Source organism: Podarcis erhardii (genome assembly GCF_964252035.2).
Source record: "Podarcis erhardii genome assembly, chromosome: 18".
In the NCBI taxonomy this organism is placed as follows: domain Eukaryota; kingdom Metazoa; phylum Chordata; class Lepidosauria; order Squamata; family Lacertidae; genus Podarcis; species Podarcis erhardii.
The window spans coordinates 4328300-4350587 of NC_138516.1; positions in this window are offsets into that span (position 1 = coordinate 4328300).

The window sequence follows — 22288 nt, forward strand, 5'->3', positions numbered from 1 at the left end:
ACTGCTGCCACAATGTGTGTGAGGGAGAGGAAATGGAATGGCGCAGGGGGAAAAAATGGCACGGCCCTAACGAACAGAATCCCCACGCCGATCCACGGACAGTCCGCGGGCCGGATCCTGAAGGCAATTGGGCCTGATCCAGCCCAGCGCCCTTCCTCCCCTAGGCAGGGCAGGGAAAAGCCAGGAGGAGGGAGGGAGGAGGCACTGCCGCCACAATGTGTGTGAGGGAGAGGAAATGGAATGGCGCAGGGAAAAAAATGGCGCGGCCCTAACGAACAGAATCCCCACGCCGATCCACGGACAGTCCATGGGCTGGATCCTGAAGGCAATTGGACCTGATCCTGTGGACCTTAGTTTGCCGACCCCTGGACTAGATGATCCTCAGGACCCCCTATGATTCTATGAGCAGCCTTCAAGCTGCACCCTCCGAAGGCAACCCGTCCCCCCGCCTTAAACACCCACCATTCTTCGCTGGGATCTTCAGCTGTCTGTCTCAAAGTCGGAGGCGTCTGCAACGCACTGTGTGTACTGAGTGTTACGAGGGGGTGGTAATGGATGGGTGTTTGCGTACATAATTTTCTCAAAAGGCTTGAATTGCTGTATTCTAAATTACATTAGATTGGGAGAACAAAGATGCCCCTTTCTGATGTCTGGGGAGCCGCGCCAGAGATAATGAAAGGGAACAAGGAGCCCGATAAGGACGGGAGATAGCTTTCCCTCGGCTTCCCTCACAGATAAAGTGCCTCCCGGATGAAGGGAATTCAGAATGAAAAGCCCCGTGGAAAGGGGGGGGGGGACAAAGCAAACAGGCAAAGGCGCTGCTCACCGCCAGATAAAATTACACCGGTTGGGGGGAGGGTGAGAAATGGCACAAAGGGACAAGGCGAGGGGGAAGCTCTCAAGGTACAAGGGGAGGAAGTGGGGTTATTTAGGAGACCAGTGAAAGCAGAGTTGACCAGGGCCGGATTAAGATCTTTAGAGACCCTAAGCACTTAAAAGATTTTGGTGCCCCCCCAACAAAGGTCCGTATAGTTAAAGCTCTGGTTTTCCCAGTAGTGATGTATGGAAGTGAAAGCTGGACCATAAAGAAGGCTGATCGCCGGAGAATGGATGCTTTTGAATTCTGGTGCTGGAGGAGACTCTTGAGAGTCCCATGGACTGCAAGAAGATCCAACCTCTCCATTCTGAAGGAAATCAGCCCTGAGTGCTCACTGGAAGGACAGATCCTGAAGCTGAGGCTCCAAGACTTTGGCCACCTCATGAGAAGAGAAGACTCCCAGGAAAAGACCCTGATGCTGGGAAAGATGGAGGGCACAAGGAGAAGGGGACGACAGAGGACGAGATGGTGGGACAGTGTTCTTGAAGCTACCAGCATGAGTCTGACCGAACTGCGGGAGGCAGTGGAAGACAGGAGTGCCTGGCGTGCTCTGGTCCAGGGGGTCACGAAGAGTCTGACATGACTAAACGACTCAACAACAACATATATACCTACCTCAAAATATAAACAATAATAATAAACCGTAAAAATGAAATTTTATTTTTCGAAATGAAGCAAAACCTGCAGTAAGCTGGAAAATAATGTTTATTTTTTGTATGCTTCCACTTTATGTTTGGGGTGGTGGGAATTCTCCTACTTTTTCTAACTGCAAAGTCTTTCATCAGATCCTCAAAACTGATCTTACGTATCACATCTGTTTCTGTACTTAGCAGAGATAAGGCATTTGGCCTTGCCCTGTTGCGATGTTGTACTGTTGAGATTTTTAATATGCTGCCAACTGAGAAAACGAATGCTCAGCTGAGCAACTGGTGACCATTAATGTTAAAAATGGAAACTTTCTGTGGTGTCCCCTTTCCTTTGATGCCCTAAGCGTGTGCTTACTTTGCTTAATGGTTCATCCAGCCTGCTGTTGACAGTTGTTGGGTGCTGAGGAGAAGAAGAAGAAGAAGAAGAAGAAGAAGAAGAAGAAGAAGAGGAGGAGGAGGAGGAGGAGGAGGAGGAGGAGGGAGGAGAAGAAGAAGAAGAAGAAGAAGAAGAAGAAGAAGAAGAAGAAGAAGAAGGAGGAGAAGAAGAAGAAGAAGAAGAAGGAGAAGAAGAAGAGGAGGAGGAAGGAGAAGAGAAGAAGAAGAAGAGAGGAGGAAGGAGGAGGAGGAGGAGAGGAAGGAGAAGAAGAAGAAGAAGAAGAAGAAGAAGAAGAGGAGGAGGAGGAGGAGGAGGAGGAGGAGGAGGAGAAGAGAGAAGAGAAGAAGAAGAGAAGAAGAAGAAGAAGAAGAAGAAGAAGAAGAGGAGGAGGAGGAGGAGAAGGAGAAGAAGAAGAAGAAGAAGAAGAAGAAGAAGAAGAAGAAGAAGAGGTGGTGGAAGTGGAGGAGGAGGAGGAGGAGGAGGAGGAGTTTGGACTTGATATCCCACCTTTCACTCCCCTTAAGGAGTCTCAAAGCAGCTAACAATCTCCTTTCCCTTCCTCCCCCACAACAAACACTCTGTGAGGCGAGTGAGGCTGAGAGACTTCAGGGAATTCTGGCTAGCCCAAGGTCACCCAGCAGCTGCAGGTGGAGGAGTGGGGAAGCGAACCCGGTTGACCAGATTATGAGTCCCCCGCTCTTAACCACTACACCACACTGGAGATCCAAACAGGAAAGAGGGGTTTTGGCAAGCTGCCACAAGGAGGGGCACCTGGCTTGACAGCAGAACGTGGGGAAAGGATCAAGGGGTCTTAGAAGACAACATGCTTAAACTGAGTCAGCAGTGCGATGCAGCAGCAAAAAGAAAAGCTAATGCAATTCTAATTCTAATGTACCAACAGAAGCCCAGAATCCAGATCAAGAGATGCAATAGTACCGCTTTATTCTGCAATGCTAAAGAGCCCACCTGGAGTCCTGTGTCAAGTTCTGAGTACCACCGCTTAAGATGGGTATTGACAAGCCTGAACATGTGCAGAAGTGGGTGACCATGATGTTCAAGGGTCTGGAATCCAAGCCTTGTGAGGAACGGTTGAAGGAGTTGGGTATGTTTAGCATGGAGAAGAGGAGACTTTGAGGTGCCATGAGAGCCATCTTCACATATGTGAAGGGCAGTTGCAGTGGCAGACTTGGGCTCTCAAATCTCAGTGGCGCCCTGTGAGATGCTAAAAATTGGCACCCCCTACATCTCGCATTTGGTTCTACATAATTGTTGCAGCGCCCCTTGTGGTGCCCAGTGCGGCCAAAGTGGTTCCACTACCCAAAAACCACCTCTGGGCTGTTGCATGGAAGAAGATGGAACAGATGGAAGATGTTTTCTGCTGCTCTAGAAGGGGGATCAGAACTAATAGCTTCAAATTACAATGTAATGGTTCTAGGGGTTGCTCGTGTGTAAATCGGCGCCACACCTGGCTGGGTTGCCTGAGTGAACCCTTTCTGTCCGGACAGCCACTCACCCGTGGCTGTCTCAATCGCTGGCAGAATCCGTCAGTGGCCGTTTCTTGAACTTCTTCCAGCAAATAAGTTCTTTGACGCCTAGTCTCCTCCTACTCTCCCTGCGCGGAAGCCTTCTGCGCATGGAGGTGTGGGCAGCGGAGGACCCATGCTCTCCCCGCTGGTCTCTGGCGAGGAGTCATGGAGCCTTCTCTCCAATTCCCCCATCTGCCCCCCTTCTCCACTGGTGCTACGCTGATTTCCTTCCCCAGAAGATGGGCTGCTTCTCTCCCTCCTGGGACACTCTCCTCTGGAGCCCTCCCTCTCCCTCTGGCTCCGATGGCAGTTCCCTGACATCCAAGAACAAACATTAGTAAGAATGTTCTGGCAGAAGATGGTGGACTCTCCTCCCTTGGAGGTTTTCAGACAGAAGTCATGGACGTCCAATGAAGCTGAATGTTGGAAGAAGACAAACCAGACAAGGGACAATATTTATTTATGCAGGAGGTAGTTAAGCTACAGGGATGCGGGTGGTGCTGTGGGTTAAACCACAGAGCCTAGGACTTGCCAGTCAAAAGGTTGGCAGTTCGAATACCTGTGACGGGGTAAGCTCCTGTTGCTCGGTCCCTGCTCCTGCCAAACTAGCAGTTCGAAAGCACGTCAAAGTGCAAGTAGATAAATAGGTACCACTCCAGCGGGAAGGTAAATGGCATTTCCGCGCGCTGCTCTGGTTCGCCAGAAGCGGCTTAGTCCTACTGGCCACATGACCCGGAAGCTGTACGCCGGCTCCCTTGGCCAATAAAGTGAGATGAGTGCCGCAACCCCAGAGTCGGTCACGACTGGACCAATGGTCAGGGGTCCCTTTACCTTTACCTAGTTAAGCTACAGAACTCGTTACTATAGCAGGTGGGCAATGGCGCAAGCAACCTAGATGGCTTTAAAGAGGATTAAGCAAATTCATGGAGGAAAGACTATCGATGGCTGCTAGCCAGGATGGCTTTGCCCTGCCTCTGTAGTTGGAGGCAGTGATATAAACAACAGGGGAGAGTGGCTCTTGTGCTTGAATCCTGCCTCCTGGTTTCCCGCAGGCATCTGGTTGTCTGCTGTGAGAACAGGACGCTGGACTAGAGGGGCTATTGGCCTGATTCAGCCGTACGTTCATATACATCAGGGGTTGGCAACGTGCGTCCCATGGGCCAGATGAGCCCACAAAGACCATTTTACTGGCCCATGAGCCGCACCCAAACAAAGCTGCCTGCTCGGTGAGTAATCATATAATAATAATAATTTATTATTTATACCCCGCCCATCTGGCTGGGTTTCCCCAGCCACTCTGGGCGGCTTCCAACAAAGTATTAAAATACAGTAGTCTGTTAAACATTAAAAGCTTCCCTAAAGAGGGCTGCCTTCAGATGTCCCCCACGCGCTGCGCTAAATCGCCGTGGCGACTTGTTGAGTGGCGCCGGAAATTGAGTCTGCGCATGCGCAGATACAGGAAATCGCTTCTGCGCATGCCCAGACGCTGAAAATTGCTTCTGCGCATGTGCAATTTTGGGCATCTGGGCATGCGCAGAAGCGATTTCTGGTGCTGCGGACATGCGCAGATGCAATTTCCGGCATCGTGCTGCACGGGCCCAGCCCATGGACGATCTCCGTGGGAGTGATCGGGCCCATAGCTGGTAAGCCTTGCCAACCCCTGATATACATACAGGCATCATAGGCGGGTTTAGGACAGAGCAACCGGTTTCCCACACTGGGTGCTGAGCAGAGAGGGTGCTTGGCAGGCACTTGCCTGGTTATGGGAAGAAAGGAGGTGTGAGAGTTCTAACAGGGTCCTAGAATCCTCCCGCCTCCTTCTTAAAGCCTTGTTAGTGCTTGTCTTGCCCAAGGCAAGGTGGTTCTTTTAAAATGAGACTCAGAAGCAGTACAAAATGCACAAGTGAGTGAGAAGGTTAAATATTTTTTTCTAAAATAGCGGGCAATGTATAGACAGCAAGCAAGCACTTCAGCCTGCCACCTGGAAGCCCTCAAGAAGCCCTCAGACCTCACCTGGAGTACTGTGTCCAGTTCTGGGCACCACAGTTCAGGAAGGACACTGACAAACTGGAACGTGTCCAGAGGAGGGCAACCAAAATGGTCAAAGACCTGGAAACGATGCCTTATGAGGAACGGCTAAGGGAGCTGGGCATGTTTAGCCTGGAGAAGAGGAGGTTAAGGGGTGATATGATAGCCATGTTCAAATATATAAAAGGATGTCACATAGAGGAGGGAGAAAGGTTGTTTTCTGCTGCTCCAGAGAAGCGGACACGGAGCAATGGTTCCAAACTACAAGAAAAAAGATTCCACCTAAACATTAAGAAGAACTTCCTGACAGTAAGAGCTGTTCGACAGTGGAATTTGCTGCCAAGGAGTGTGGTGGAATCTCCTTCTTTGGAGGTCTTTAAGCAGAGGCTTGACAACCATATGTCAGGAGTGCTCTGATGGTGTTTCCTGCTTGGCAGGGGGTTGGACTCAATGGCCCTTGTGGTCTCTTCCAACTCTATGATTCTATGGTGAAGCGACTCCCCCAGGTAGCCTCAGTTTGCAGGGCCCTGCGGCCGATCCGTCCCTGCACAAGCTTCGAAGAAACTCTGCCCAAACCGTCCGATTTTATAGACAACCTGTGTGGCTGCCAAGACTGCTATGTGCAGATCCTCCACTAGCCACCCCCTCCCAATGCCTCACTTTCTCAAAACAATGTCCAACATCAAAGAAGGTGCCCAGCCTTATCATCATCACCATCATCATCATCAAACCTTTTATTGGCATCACATACAAACATCCAAAACAAAGCCCAGCGTTATCCTCCGCAATTGATTAAGGCAGCTTCGTGTGCAGCTTCCTCTTCTCCCAACATTCTCAGGACATTAAAAGACTGTTTTCACACCACCCAAAAACTTAACAAGAGCGAGGGAGGGGGAAGGAATGGAAGCAGGAAGGGTAACCGTGTCAGATCACTTAACTCCTCCATACATTTTTGTATTCCGGATGCATTATCCATACAGCGCTTCCCCAGCTTTGGGAAGGAGATGAAAGGGCTCTAGGGCTTGCTGATCAGAAGGTCGGCGGTTCGAATCCCCGCAACAGGGTGAGCTCCCGTTGCTCGGTCCCTGCTCCTGCCAACCTAGCAGTTCAAAAGCACGTCAAAGTGCAAGTAGATAAATAGGTACCACTCCGGCGGGAAGGTAAACGGTGTTTCCGTGCGCTGCTCTGGTTCATCAGAAGTGGCTTAGTCAATGCTGGCCACATGACCCGGAAAAACGCTGGCTCCCTCGGCCAGTAAAGCGAGATGAGCGCTGCAACCCCAGAGTCATCTGCGACTGGACCTAATGGTCAGGGGTCCCTTTACCTTTACCTTTAAGTGATAAAAAGGGAGCAGAAAAATGGAGGAAGAGTGAGGAAGTTTGATGAATCTCTAGTTTTTCGTATGATGATGCCTATGCTTTTTTTAAACATCAAAAGAACCTGGCCATAGTAAATCATGCATTGGTTGCTTCAAGACTGGATAACAGTAAGGTTAAAATGGTAAAGGACCCCTGGACGGTTAAATTCAGGCAAAGGCAACCATGGGGTTGCGGCGCTCATCTCGCTTTTCAGGCCAAGGGAGCCGGCGTTTGTCCACAGACAAACTTTAATGCGCTCTTTGTAGAGCTCCCCTTGCACACGATCCGGAGGGCTGCAGTTAGGGCAAACTGCTGCAGCAGAAGTGCTGTCAGGAGCAAGGCCTTGTCAGCACAGAATACCTGTGTTCAGTGAACTGCACTGCTTGCCAGTTTGCTGCTGGGTCAGGTTCAAGGTGTCTCTCTAAGTAAATGAAGCCCTTAATAGCTTGGGACCAGTTTCCCTGTGAGATCACTTTACCGTATATATGCCCCTCTGGGTTAGCAAAGTGATTTAATCAGTATTTTATGCTGCTGGCTCTTGTACTGCACCTAATTATCGTATGAGTGAATGGCCCATGGCCCAAGCATTAATAAACTGCTGCTGCTGCTACTGCAACACATAATTTGTAAGAACTCAGCCTTTTAGCGTGGCAGCACCTGAACTTTGGAACGACCCGCCTATTGACATCCGGCAGGTACCTACCCTGAGCTCTTTTTTGGTGCCTGCTAAAAACTTATGGTGACAGCAGCCACGAAATTAAAATTAAAAGATGCCTGCTTCTTGGGAGAAAAGCAATGACAAACCTAGACAGCATCTCAAAAAGCACAGACATCACCTTGCCAACAAAGGTCCATATAGTTAAAGCTATGGTTTTCCCAGTAGTGATGTATGGAAGTGAGAGCTGGACCATAAAGAAGGTTGATCGCCCAAGAATGGATGCTTTTGAATTCTGGTGCTGGAGGAGACTCTTGAGAGTCCCATGGACTGCAAGAAGATCCAACCTCTCCATTCTGAAGGAAATCAGCCCTGAGTGCTCACTGGAAGGACAGATCCTGAAGCTGAGACTCCAAGACTTTGGCCACCTCATAAGAAGAGAAGACTCCCTGGAAAAGACCCTGATGCTGGGAAAGATGGAGGGCACAAGGAGAAGGGGACGACAGAGGACGAGATGGTGGGACAGTGTTCTCGAAGCTACCAGCATGAGTCTGACCAAACTGCGGGAAGCAGTGGAAGACAGGAGTGCCTGGCGTGCTCTGGTCCAGGGGGTCACGAAGAGTCGGACACGACTAAACGACTAAACAACAACAAAAACGTATTCGTCAAAACAAGCGTATCCAGAGGTTTAGAAAGTTGGTGCGGGTTCTAAGCTGTTCTTGCAAACAAACAAAACCCGAACTATTGGTATTTCAAGACCTGGCAAATCACCCTTCTTGGAGAAGTAAAAAAAAGAAAGTAGCAACACATTAGCTCAAACTGTCCTAGGCTCAAAAGTGCCCAAGGTTGCTTTCTTGACATTTGGTCTAATTTTATCTCATACACAAACATCAGCTCCCACAGGTCTGTGCAAGCGTTTGGGTTTAAAACAGCCTGAGTTTCTCCTCCTCCTCCTCCTCCTCTGCAATTGTTTTAATTCAGATCATAGAACCCTTTGCAATTACATCACCTCCTTTTCTTCTTGGTATATTTTACGGCCATAGGGACAACTTATCCCCCTCTCCTTAAAAAAACAGAAACAAAATGCCTTATTCTCCCCCCTTTCCCACGGGGCTCAAAGCAGTTTACAGATAAAAACAAGAACTGCTATGAGCATAGAAAAACAAATCGTTAAAATACAATAAAACATAGGCAGAATTAAAGCTATCGACACATATGAAATCTGTTCAAAACAGGGGCTCTAGTCTACTAATTAACACTGGGCAGCAGAGCTTGCAAATGTGGGTCAGCACACTTAACGGAGGATTTGGGTGTGCATGAGTTTGCGCACAATATCTGCAGTTAGACTGATATTTTGGTGGCGTGTGTGTGTGGTTCTTTTTCTTTTTTAAATGACTGATATGTGGCTATCACACCCCATATGGACGGCCTTTTCTATTCCTGCCCTCGCTTCCCCCCACCGCCACTCCTGCCTTCCCCACACAAATGAGGGATGTGTGTTAATCATATGCTGAGTCTTCCGGCTCATTTAGGATGTTAGCTTTCTCGTGGAGGAGTAGATATATATCTATGTATGGCTGTTTGCGTCTATATATGTGTTACAGGAATTCTAAGGTCTCATATATATATAAATCATATGTTCATAAATTGACAAGGCAGACACATACATAAGTATATAAGCTACATGTCTGAAATAGTATGGAAGAGCAATCCTGAAGCCATTTTGGCTCTCCCAAATTGACCTCAAATGTTTCTCTGCAAGGAGGAAGGAAATGGGGAAATTGCCTCTTTGCTCACAAATCCTGTCTTATGGGCGTATCTGTGTATGACTAGGGTGACCCTGTGACCTGGATTCAGGAACTGAGTATTTACCATCACAAAAGAATGGCCCAGGTAAAAGCAATCAGTGGCCATGATCAGGTATCCTGGCAGACAGGTTTTCTGCTGTAGACCGCCCCTTCAGAGATGTATGTATGATGTTTTTTTTTTGGGGGGGGTGCTCTTGAGCTACAGGGGAGGCAATTTTCAAATGTCTATGTAAGAGCTTGCACACCTTTGATCTGGGTTCCTGTGGTGTAGTGGTTAAGAGCGGTGGTGTGATGGCCTGGGATTCGGATGCTGAACCTGAGGAATCCCAGCCTGCACAGGAGCCCCCGCCTCCAGAACCAGCTGAGCCGGGGCTGGGGCTTGAGCCTGAAGGGTCCTCACCTGTGCTGGGTCCTCAGGTGCAGACATCAGCTGAGTCTGCTCAGGCTCCTGAGGGGGTGGAGGACCCATTGCCTGCAGGTGCTCCACTCTCAGCCCCATCAGAAGAAGCTGAGGTGGCCTCTGGGTCTGGGAACCCTCCAGCCTCTCCTGAGCTGCACAGGCTCAGGGCAGAGAGGCGAAGGGAACAAAGTTCCCGCAGGAGGAGGGCTCGCCTCCAGGCCAGGAGAGGTGAGTCACCTGAGGATTGGGGCTGCTAAAAGCCAGCCAGCCTCAGTCCCAAGTTGCAGGAGCAACTTCATTGGTTGTTGGTTCCTGCCTGAACCCTGTCCTGCTATCCTGCTGGAGCTCCTGACCTCACCCGACCACCTGCCCTGCATCCAGCTTCAACTTTTACGGACTGCCTCCATACTGCACCTTCGACCTTGGACTGGACTTGGACCTCGCCTCTTGGTTAGCCCACAGGACCAGCACAGGTCGACACGTAATCTGGTGAACTGGGTTCGCTTCCCTGCTCCTCCACATGCAGCTGCTGGGTGACCTTGGGCTAGTCACACTTCTCTGAAGTCTCTCAGCCCCACACACCTCACAGAGTGTCTGTTGTGCGGGAGGAAGGGAAAGGAGGTTGTTAGCCGCTTTGAGACTCCTTAAGGGGAGTGAAAGGTGAGATATCAAGTCCAAACACTTCCTGTTCTTCTTCTTCTTCGTTGTCGTCTTTCCTCACCAGCGGTGGAGCAAGCCGATCAGGCGCCTGGGGCCAGTTGCCCGTGGGGTGGGGTGAGCCGGGGTAGGACGCTCCGTGGGGCCTCTGAGCAGTCTGCCTGCCTCCCCCCACTCAGCTGCCCTACAACTGAGGAAGAGGTGGCTGGCGGATCGTTTGGGGCAGTGCGGAGCCTGCAGGCGCCCAAGCCACCGCATCACTCCCAAGAGAGACGTGTGGCTCAGATGCGCTGCAGACCCTGCGGTGAGTGCCGCCCGGCATTTTGTCACCCCCTCAGTGGTGACACCTGGGGCGGCCCACCCCCTTCCTCCACCCCTGCTCCTCCCTCCCTCCCTGTGTGGGGTGAGTGGGGGACCCTTTTGCAACAGTTTAATAAAGATCAGGCTTACTAGCTGCTTTGCTTCTCAATATTCTCTGGTTGGCCTTATTTTCTCCTACCAATAAGCCAAAAATTGGAAATTGCAAGAAATACCGACAATAGAAGAATGGCAGATGAAGATGATGGACTTTTCGGAGCCGGCTGACCTGACTGGAAGAATCCGCGACCAGAAAGAGGAGGAAACACAAGAAGACTGGAAGAAATTTAAAGAATATATAGTGAGATATTGCAATATAAGATAATTAAGAAATCCCTAGAAGCAACGGATTAGGCTAAGGGATAGAAAAAGATTAATAATAAAGATTATTATGGATTACAATTGGAAGTAAGGTTAAGAAGTATGTAATGAAAGAAGATATTGATGTTATAAATATGAAATTGGGAACTGCTAAATATGTGATTTGATGAAATTCAGATTGGAGGGTGTCGAGGAAGTCTTTTAGCAATGTAAATACACCAGGGAATATGAAGGAAAAATTATTTTATTTTGTGTGTTTTTAATGTTGTTAAGTTTTTATGTTGTGTTAAATGTAATGTTTTTCTTTTGTGTTTTTGTCTGTGTGTTAGAAGAGAAAACTAATAAACTTTTCTGGGGGGAAATATTTTCTCCTACCAATAGGGGACCCACTTAAGGACTCTATATGGGCTCTTAGATAAGGGAAAAGGAGCAGTATTTTTCTTACAACATATGTGTGAACAGAGACAGAAAACAGGCAGTGTGGAGTATTTCTGCTGTGTTATTCAGCCGAAGCAAGCCTAATTCCAGCTCCTGTTATTCTGCTAACTGACATTCAAATGTTACAGCCCCACTGAAATCTTTGCTGTTATTTGCGTGTGTGGAGGGGGTGGCAGCGTGGAGGAAAAGGTTTTGTGGTTGTGGGAGTGTGGGAGAAAATGCGTCTCCTCCTGTCAAACCGTTCTTATTAGCAAGGCGCCAACATTCCCCTCCCGTTGCATGGGAGAGAGCATCGTGTGAAACTTAGCAACATATTGTCCGTTCCGCCGCTGCCATGGCAACCGATCCCAGGGTCGGTGACAACAATGCAGTGATGCTCCAAATGGCGTTTGGAGTTTCTTTTGGGTGGGGGGGGGAGGAGGAGGAGGAGAGAGAAAAACTCTCTGTATGAAAATATAAGATCAAAACGAAACGGCATTTCCATGCCCCCTAAAACTTTCTTCTGCCCCCAAAGCGGATCTTGCGTCGAAAGGCCTTCCAAACCCAGCTAGAGGAGACATCTGCTGTTTATATGTATGAATGTCTCTCTGGCTGGGAGCGCATTTCCCGTGGAAAACAGATCGGTTGAGGCTTCCCGGCCTCCAATTTCAAAATAAGGTTGCCTCGTCAAAGTGCAAGTAGATAAATAGGTACCACTCCAGCAGGAAGGTAAACGGTGTTTCCGTGCGCTGCTCTGGTTCGCCAGAAGCGGCTTAGTCATGCTGGCCACATGACCCGGAAGCTGTACACCGGCTCCCTCGGCCAGTAAAGCGAGATGAGCGCCGCAACCCCAGAGTTGGTAACGACTGGACCTAATGCTCAGGGGTCCCTTTACCTTTACCTTTAATGCTGTGAGCCTTGCGCTACGATTAAGCTGCCTTCTTATTGTGACCCCTGACTGTTATGTACTTAAGTTCTCACCCTGGGCCAGCAGGGGGATACTGTAGATAGTTATGCAAATAAGGGATTGAAAGTGACGTTCAGTGATTGGATAGTTTTAGAAAGTTGTTACAGTTACGTTGTACTGGAGCTCTATATAAGCAGGCTGACTGAACCCTTCAGTTCAGTTCTGTTCTGGGCCTGTGAATAAACAAGAGCTGTTTGAAGAATCGCTGTGTCGTCTGATATGTTCACCCACAACTTAACACTGACCTTTCACGGCATGCTTCTTTCGCACAATACGATATTTCCTCCTCGTTGCACCTATGTTCATGGATAAAGTCAGCCCCTTGTTGCATGATGGGCTTCGGGTTCCTAAGGGAGCGGTAGCTAATGGTGCAGAAAACAGAATCGGAATTCAAGATGAACTTACCAGATTGGAGAACTGTGCCCAAAACCAACAGAATGGATTTCATTAGGGACAAACGTAAGGTTCTGCATTTAGGTAGGGAGAATCAGATGCACAAATCTAAAATGGGGGCACCTGGCTTGCCAGAAGTAGATATGAAAAGGATCTAGGGGTCTTAGTAGACCACAAGCTTAATATGAGTCAACAGTGTGATACAGCCTTCTTCACACAAGTATAGTATAGTATCCAGCTCAAGGGAGGTAATGTTGTTGTTTAGGCGTTTAGTCGTGTCCGACTCTTCGTGACCCCATGGACCAGAGCACGCCAGGCACTCCTGTCTTCCACTGCCTCCTGCAGTTTGGTCAGACTCATGTTTGTAGCTTCGAGAACACTGTCCAACCATCTCGTCCTCCGTCGTCCCCTTCTCCTTGTGCCCTCCATCTTTCCCAGCATCAGGGTCTTTTCCAGGGAGTCTTCTCTTCTCATGAGGTGGCCAAAGTCTTGGAGCCTCAGCTTCAGGATCTGTCCTTCCAGTGAGCACTCAGGGCTGATTTCCTTCAGAATGGATCGGTTTGATCTTCTTGAAGTCCATGGGACTCTCAAGAGTCTCCTCCAGCACCATAAAGGGAGGTAATAGACCTGCTCTATTCTGCCTTGGTCTGACCACACCTGGAATACTGTGTCCAGTTCTGGGTGCCATAACTGAAGAAGGAAATTGACAACCAGAAAATTGTGCAGAGGAGGGCAATCAAGATGACCAAGAGTCTGGAAACAAAGCCTTATGAGGAACGGTTGAAGGAACTGGGTATGTTTAGCCTGGAAAAGAGGAGACTGAGAAGAGATATGATATCCAGATATGAAGGCCAGTCCACTGTCCCTCAGACCTTGTGCGGGGCCGGGGGGGGGGAATGATGCAAGGGCACCATGAGCTGCTTACCTGTGTCTCGCGAGCGGCAGGGGCTGCTTAAAATGGCGGCTGCTCGAACGCTGCCGCTGCTGCTGACACCAAGAAAGCCCAACCCCCTTCCTCCTCTAGGCAGGGCAGGGAGAAGCCAGGAGGAGGGAGGGAGGAGGCACCACTGCCACCGCTGTGTGAGGGAGAGGGAAAGAATGTGTGCGCTGGCGACCCACGGGGTGATTCCCGGAACGTCCGTGGGCCGGATCCAGAAGTCAACTGGGCCTGATATGGCCCACGGGCCTTAGTTTGCCTATCTGTTATGTACTAAGCTTAGATCCTAGAACAATAGGCAAGTAGGATCCTAGAATGCAACAAGTGATTGGTTTGCAGGAAAAGACCAATCAGGCTCCAGGAGGAGGTTAATCAGCCTATGAGGCTGGTAGGATCGTAGAATGCAACAGCTGATTGGCCTGCAGGGAAAAAACCAATCAGGCTCCAGGATGGAAACAGAATCAGCCAATCAGACAGGTCTTGTTGTGTAAATAATGTATATAAAAGCCTGAGGTTAGGGGGGCAATTCAATCACTGTTTTACAAGCTGCAATAAAGAGCATGAAATCACTACAGGACTCCAAGTATATTTCGCTACCGATGATCAAGAGTCTGAAATCACTACAGGACTCCGAGTATATTTCGCTACCCATGATTAAGAGTCTGGAAACAAAGCCCTATGAAGAACAGTTGAAGGAGCTAGGTATGTTTAGCCTGGAAAAGTGGAGTCTGAGAAGAGATATGAGAGCCATCTTCAAATATCTTAAGGAAGAAATTTCTTAAGGTATTGAAGATGGAGGAAGATGGTTTTTCTCCTGCTCTGGAGGGTACGACTGAAACCAATGGCTTCAAGTTCCAGGAAGGGAGACTCTGACAAATATCAGTAAGAACAAACACTGCTGGACAGTGGAATGGTCTTCCTTGGGAAGTGGTGGACTCTCCTTCCTTGGAGGTTTTTAAGCAGGGGTTGGGTGCTTTGGTAGAGACTCCTGCGTTGTAGTAGGGTTGGAGGAAACAGCCCTTTCCACCTCTTCAGTTCTATGGTTCTATGAGGAGGGCAACCAAAATGGTCAAAGGCCTGGAAACGATGCCTTATGAGGAACGGCTGAGGGAGCTGAGCATGTTTAGCCTGGAGAAGAGGAGGTTAAGGGGTGATATGATAGCCATGTTCAAATATATAAAAGGATGTCACCTAGAGGAGGGAGAAAGGTTGTTTTCTGCTGCTCCAGAGAAGCGGACACGGAGCAATGGTTCCAAACTACAAGAAAAAAGATTCCACCTAAACATTAGGAAGAACTTCCTGACAGTAAGAGCTGTTTGACAGTGGAATTTGCTGCCCAGGAGTGTGGTGGAGTCTCCTTCTTTGGAGGTCTTTAAGCAGAGGCTTGACAACCATATGTCAGGAGTGCTCTGATGGTGTTTCCTGCTTGGCAGGGGGTTGGACTCGATGGCCCTTGTGGTCTCTTCCAACTCTATGATTCTAGGATTCTATGATTCTATTCTATGACTGCCCAGGTTTCTAGTCCTCACCTGTTTTGCCACCCGAGGCAAAATGGGAAGCTGCTGCCTTGCACAAGTGCCACCAGCTCCCCTTGCCACAGTCTCGCTTGCCAGTTGCGCAGCATAGCTGCGGTTTCCGGTGAGATCTTGCAAGAGCCCTGCAAAATTGCATGGAAGCACCTGGAGCTTTGAGACCCCGGCAAGTGAGGTGTTCTGCCTTGGGAAGCTCTTACACAGAAGAAGAAGAAGGAGAAGAAGAGTTTGGATTTGATATCCCGCTTTTCACTCCCCTTCAGGAGTCTCAAAGCAGCTAACATTCTCTTTTCCCTCCCCCCCCCCCCACAACAAACACCCTGTGAGGTGAGTGGGGCTGAGAGACTTCAGAGAAGTGTGACTGGCCCAAGGTCACCCAGCAGCTGCAGGTGGAGGAGCGGAGACGCGAACCCGGTTCCCCAGATTACGAATCTACCGCTCTTAACCACTACACCACACAGCCAGAGGCCTCTGCAAAATTTCTCCTCTGGCAATGGGGCACACCCATGGAAGGACCCCTTGGATTCTGCAGCCTGAGACGGCTGCCTCAGTCAGTCTGCCTCCTGGACGGTCCTCCCCATCCAAGTTTCCCGTTGCCCTTCGGCATTTCACTGGGATGGTTTTCCTTCTCGGAAAAGTGCCAGGTTGCCTAGCTGAGCCCATCCCTTTTCCCTTATAGGAGGGTTGGAGAGGGGCGGCTCATTGTTGGATAAACACAGGAGCTGGCAATTTTTTCCAGCAGGGGGCCGGTCCACTGTCCCTCAGACCTTGGGGGGGCGGTCTATATTTTGAAAATAAAATAAAATGAAAGCGGCACGATGAGCGGTGCGCAGAAGGGCTCCGGAGAGGGGCTGCTTTAAATGGTGGCTGCTTGAGAGGGGTGCTCAGCTAACCGTGGCTCCTGTGTCTTGCGAGTGGCAGGGGCCAGCAGTGGCGACGGAGGGATGATGAGTGACACACGAAAAGGCTCTGGAGAGGGGCGGGCACCAACAAAGTCCAGCCCCCTTCCTCCTCTAGGCAGGGCAGGGAGAAGCCAGGAGGAGGGAGGGAGCCTGGGAACCGGATTCAGAGGCTGAACCTGAGGAATCCCAGCCTGCACAGGAGTTCCTGCCTCCAGGGCCGGCTGAGGCGGGACAGGGGCTTGAATCTGAAGGGCCCTCACCTGTGCTGGATCCTCAGGAGCAGACACCAGCTGAATCTGCTCTGGCTCCAGAGAAAGGACCCACTGCCTGCAGGTGCTCCACTCTCAGCCCCGTCAGAGGAAGCTGAGGTGGCCTCTGGGTCCGGGAACCCTCCAGCCTTTCCTGAGCTGCAGAGGCTCAGGGCAGAGAGGCGGAGGGAACAAAGTTCTCGCAGGAGGAGTGCTCGCCTTAAGGCCAGGAGAGGCGAGTCACCTGTGGGCTGGGGCTGTCCTATGCCTCAGAGGAGATAAAAGCCAGCCAGCCCAGTCCCAGTCGTGGGAGCAACATTGTTGGTAACCTGTTCCTGGTGGCACCCTGACCTGCTCTCCTGCCAGAGTTCCTGACCATGCCCGACTCCTTGCTTCGCCCCTGACGTACAGCCTCCATACCCTCGACCTAGGACCGGACTTAGACCATGCCGCACGGTAACACCAGCATAGAGGTGCTGGCACCGTGGTGTGTGTGTGAGGGAGAGAGGGGAAAAATGGCACAGGCTGAACAATCAGAATCAGATCCATGCCGATCCTCACGGCAATTCCCGGACCGTCCGCGGGCCGGATCCAGAAGGCAATTGGGCTGGATCCGGCCCCCGGGCCTTAGTTTGCCAACCCATGGAAAAAAGTCTTTGCTCAAGCAGCGCCCGCTGTGCTTTGAACAGGGTCTTGCCTATGTAGCTCGCTGATCAGAACACGAAAGATTTGGGCATAAACCGCGCCTTGAGTTCGAGTTCTACATCAAGAGGGAGGCAGGGCTTCTGCAGGGAACTAACTAGGCTCCTTATATCTGATTCTGCTTTCTCTCTCTCCCCCCCTTTTTGCGCCACGCTGGGAATAATTCAAATGAGATTCTGGGCCTTACCACGATCCTCGTCCTCTTATTCTCCGCCTCTCCCCATCTGTTCTCCTCAAGCTCATCTCCTGTTGTTCCCCAGTGCCACCTCGTATAATTCTGCTATGCCTCTTTTTGCGTGCGGAACAGCCTACTGTTTACGCACCCCCTCAGTCCCTTTTAAGAACCCCTCAAGTGTGTGTGTGCATGTGTTTATTCAACTTTTCTGAAGGTGCAAATTAAAAATGAAACAGAGGCAAGGGGGTGGGTGGGTGAGAGAGCCAGCATGGCACAGTGGCTATAGCGTCAGACTAGGACTCAGGAGAGACAAGGGTCCGAATCCCCACACGGCCATGAACAATGCTCAGACCTTGGGTCCAAGTCTTTGCATCTCAGCCTAACCTACCTCACAGGGTTGTTGTGGGGGTTAAATGGAGAGAACCATGCATGCCACTTTGAAGAAGGTGAAGAAGAAAGAAAAAGGTGGTTTCTAAATGCAAACAAACAAACAAACAAACAAACAAACAAACAAACAAACAAACACACCCACACCCACCCACACACCAGGCTTAATACAGCTCAATGACTATACGTGCCAATAATCTTAATACCGTATTTTTCGCTCTATAAGATGCACCAGACCCCAAGACACACCTATTTTGAGGAGGAATACAAGAAAAAAAATATTCTGAATCTCAGAAGCCAGAACAGCAAGAGGGATCGCTGCGCAGCGAAAGCAGCAATCCCTCTTGCTGTTCTGGCTTCTGGGATAGCTGCGCTGCCGGCATTCGCTCCATAACACACACACACATTTCCCCTTACATTTTAGGAGGGGAAAAGTGAGTCTTATAGAGCAAAAAATACGGTACATTCTTTACAGGGTTTTGAGGTGAAGAGCTAACACAAAAAGTCCAGAGTCCAGAGCAGGCATAGGCAAACTCGGCCTTCCAGATGTTTTGGGACTACAACTCCCATCATCCCAAGCTAACAGGACCAGTGGTCAGGGATGATGGGAGCTGTAGTCCCAAAACATCTGGAGGGCCCAGTTTGCCAATGCCTGGTCCAGAGCATATTAATCATTCTTTGATTTATTTCATTTATACCCAATTTTTCCTCCAAGGAGCTCAAGGCGGCATTTGCATGGTGGGCCCCCCTCTTTGATTAACCCCACAACAACCCTGTGAGGTAGGCTCAGCTGAGAGGCAGTGACTTGCTGAAGATCACCCACAAGCTTTATGACTTGAGTGGGCATATGAACCTTGGCTGCCTAACCACTACACCACACTGGTTATCAGAGAAGAGAAGGGGGGCAGGTATTATTATCCCTCACTACCAAGAAACGCTTTCTATGTTTTCTCGAATGGGTCCTTTCTGTTTTGTACCCTGCCTGCCCTTAGGTTTTGCATTGCTTTCTGTAAAAGAGCACATCACTAAACCTTTTGACACCGCTGGTTGACATTCACGTTCCGCAGCGTCTTCCAGTTATGACAGGGGTCAGCAAACATTTTTCAGCAGGGGGCTGGTCCACTGTCCCTCAGGCCTTGTGGGGGGCCGGACTGTATTTTGAGCGGGGGGGGGGGGGAAATGAATGAATTCCTATGCCCCACCAATAACCCAGAGATGCATTTTAAATAAAAGCACACATTCTACTCATGTAAAAACACCAGGCAGGCCCCACAAATAACCCAGAGATGCATTTTAAATTAAAGGACACATTCTACTCATGTAGAAACACGCTGATTCCTGGACCGTCTGTGGGCCGGATTTAGAAGGCGATTGGGCCGGATCCGGCCCCCGGGCCTTAGTTTGCCTACTCATGAGTTACGAGCTAGAAAGGCTCATTCAGCTGACGGTAAATGACTCAACAGCTCTTTATGATTCAGATCTGAATTTCTATCCAAAACTGGAACCAGAGCTGGGAATGGGTGTATCTAATGGCCAGCAAACTCACTGATCTCTTGGCATGCCAATTTCCATTTGTCCCTTGGGGCAGTCCCACCACATGTGGATCCATGCACCAACTATACCCTCTCCTACACAGAGGAGAAAGTATAGGCTTTGTCAGGGATAGTGCTTGGAAACTCTCACTTTCTTCTCAAAGCTGCTCCTTTTTTATGTCCATGGACTTTTCTTGGCAAAATACTGGAGTGGTTTGCCAGTTCCTTCTCTAGGTGGATTACATTTAGTATAAACTCTCGGCTATGACCTGTCCGTCTTGGGTGGCCCTGCACAGCATAGCTCATAGTTCAGGCTTCCTCAACCTCGGCCCTCCAGATGTTTTTGGCCTACAACTCCCATGATCCCTAGCTAGCAGGACCAGTGGTCAGGGATGATGGGAATTGTAGTCTCAAAACATCTGGAGGGCCGAGGTTGAAGAAGCCTGTCACAACTTCTCTGAGTTATTCAAGCCCCTTCGGCACGACAAGGCAGGGATCAATGAAGGGTTTCCAGAACAATATGTGATTTTGATTTGGTCAGATATGCAGATGACACAGCCTTGATGGCAGAAAGTGAGGAGGAATTAAAGAACCTTTTAATGAGGGTGAAAGAGGAGAGTGCAAAATATGGTCTGAAGCTCAACATCAAAAAAACGAAGATCCTGGCCACTGGTCCCCTCACCTCCTGGCAAATAGAAGGGGAAGAAATGGAGGCAGTGAGAGATTTTACTTTCTTGGGCTCCATGATCACTGAAGATGGTGACAGCAGTCACGAAATTAAAAGATGCCTGCTTCTTGGGAGAAAAGCAATGACAAACCTAGACAGCATCTTGAGAAGTAGAGACATCACCTTGCCAACAAAGGTTCGTATAGTTAAAGCTATGGTTTTCCCAGTAGTGATGTATGGAAGTGAGAGCTGGACCATAAAGAAGGCTGATCGCCAAAGAATGGATGCTTTTGAATTATGGTGCTGGAGGAGACTCTTGAGAGTCCCATGGACTGCAAGAAGATCAAACCTCTCCATTCTGAAGGAAATCAGCCCTGAGTGCTCACTGGAAGGACAGATCCTGAAGCTGAGACTCCAATACTTTGGCCACCTCATGAGAAGAGAAGACTCCCTGGAGAAGACCCTGATGTTGGGAAAGATGGAGGGCCCAAGAAGAAGGGGACGACAGAGGACAAGATGGTTGGATAGTGTTTTCGAGGTTACCAGCATGAGTCTGACCAAACTGCGGGAGGCAGTGGAGGACAGGAGTGCCTGGCGTTCTCTGGTCCATGGGGTCACGAAGAGTCGGACATGACTAAACGACTAAACAACAACAAATCTTTCTATTCTGCTTCTCCAACAACAAACGTTGAGCTCAAAATGGCTCACAATGATCACAAAAGCATTAAACAAAAGAGGAAACATTACAATCACTATGCCGTCAACCACAATAACATATAAAGAAAACAAACAACAAATTCATCAAACATTAATACAATCCAGTAAAATCATAGCAATTCAAAATATCACAAAGTTATCAAAAATCACTCTTCAACACAATTCAGAAAAGTGAACTAAAACGCCAGCCATCCTTAAAAAATCATACTACTATGAATATTGCAATACAGTTCTCCAGCAGAGTTATCCGCATACTAGCATGGAGTGTGCAGAAAATGCATGTATCGGTGAATGTCTGTGGTGGTTGCACCACAGATTTGCATGATGGCATGATAATACCAGAAGTTTTACTTTCAATTTCTTTCCTGGCATGGAATCTGGCATTTTCACCACCTCATGCTCTTTGGAGGAAAGCTGGGATTTTGAATCACAGAATCAAATTCGAAGGGACCATATGGAGTCATCTAGCTCCACCCTATGCAGCACAGGGATCCTTTGCTCAAGGCGGGGATCAAACCCACAACCCTGTTAGAAATGTATTAAATAAAGTCTCTCCCCTCTCCCCCGAACCACACTGTGTGTTAAGTTGTGGGTGAACATATCAGACGACACAGCGATTCTTCAAACAGCTCTTGTTTATTCACAGGCCAGAACTGAAGTGAAGGTTTCAGCCAGCCTGCTTATATAGAGCTCCACTACAAAGCAACAGTAACCACTTTCTGTAACTATCCAATCACTGAATCAATTCCTTATTTGCATGTGTGGACCTGAGTGAAAACTATCTACATTATCCCCCTGCTGGCCCAGGGCGAGAACTTCAGTACATAACACTGTGGTTCTGTGAGAAGGAAAGCTTTGTGGCTTACTATATACAGGAGTTCAGAATGTTTGCTCTCACAGTTACTTAAAACTGGGGGAAAAAAGATTTTTGAGGCCAGAGTGGGTTAGGGTTCAGGGAGAAGCCATTTTGCGGCTTGAACCATCCCCTCTTTTAGCTTGGCAAACCGTCTCTTTCTATATCTGCTGCCAGAGTGTCAGTCCCGGGGCTGAGAAGGGGGCAGACAAATAAAGCAGGATCGCCAGCTCCCGGGAGGATTCTGCCTATGAATAGATTTAAAGCCTGCCATAAAGGAGTATTGACTTTTTTCTGCAGAGCTGGGTTCCGTGACCTGATAGGCGAGTATCGATCGGAGGTGACACACAGGCCAGCCTGTTCCTGGAAGGGAGACTCTCAAACATCATTTCCATATAAACGAAGAAGCCGTAACATCTGGGACACCCACCCACCCCCTTCTGAGAAATTTTCACTCAAGGAACATAGGAAACTGCCTTACACAAAAATCAGACCAGTGGTAATAGTACCACTGTATTCTGCTCTGGAGTACTGTGTCCAGTTCTGGGCACCACAGTTCAAGAAGGACACTGACAAACTGGAACGGGTCCAGAGGAGGGCAACCAAAATGGTCAAAGGCCTGGAAACGATGCCTTATGAGGAACGGCTAAGGGAGCTGGGCATGTTTAGCCTGGAGAAGAGGAGGTTAAGGGGTGATATGATAACCATGTTCAAATATATAAAAGGATGTCACATAGAGGAGGGAGAAAGGTTGTTTTCTGCTGCTCCAGAGAAGTGGACACGGAGCAATGGTTCCAAACTACAAGAAAGAAGATTCCACCTAAACATTAGGAAGAACTTCCTGACAGT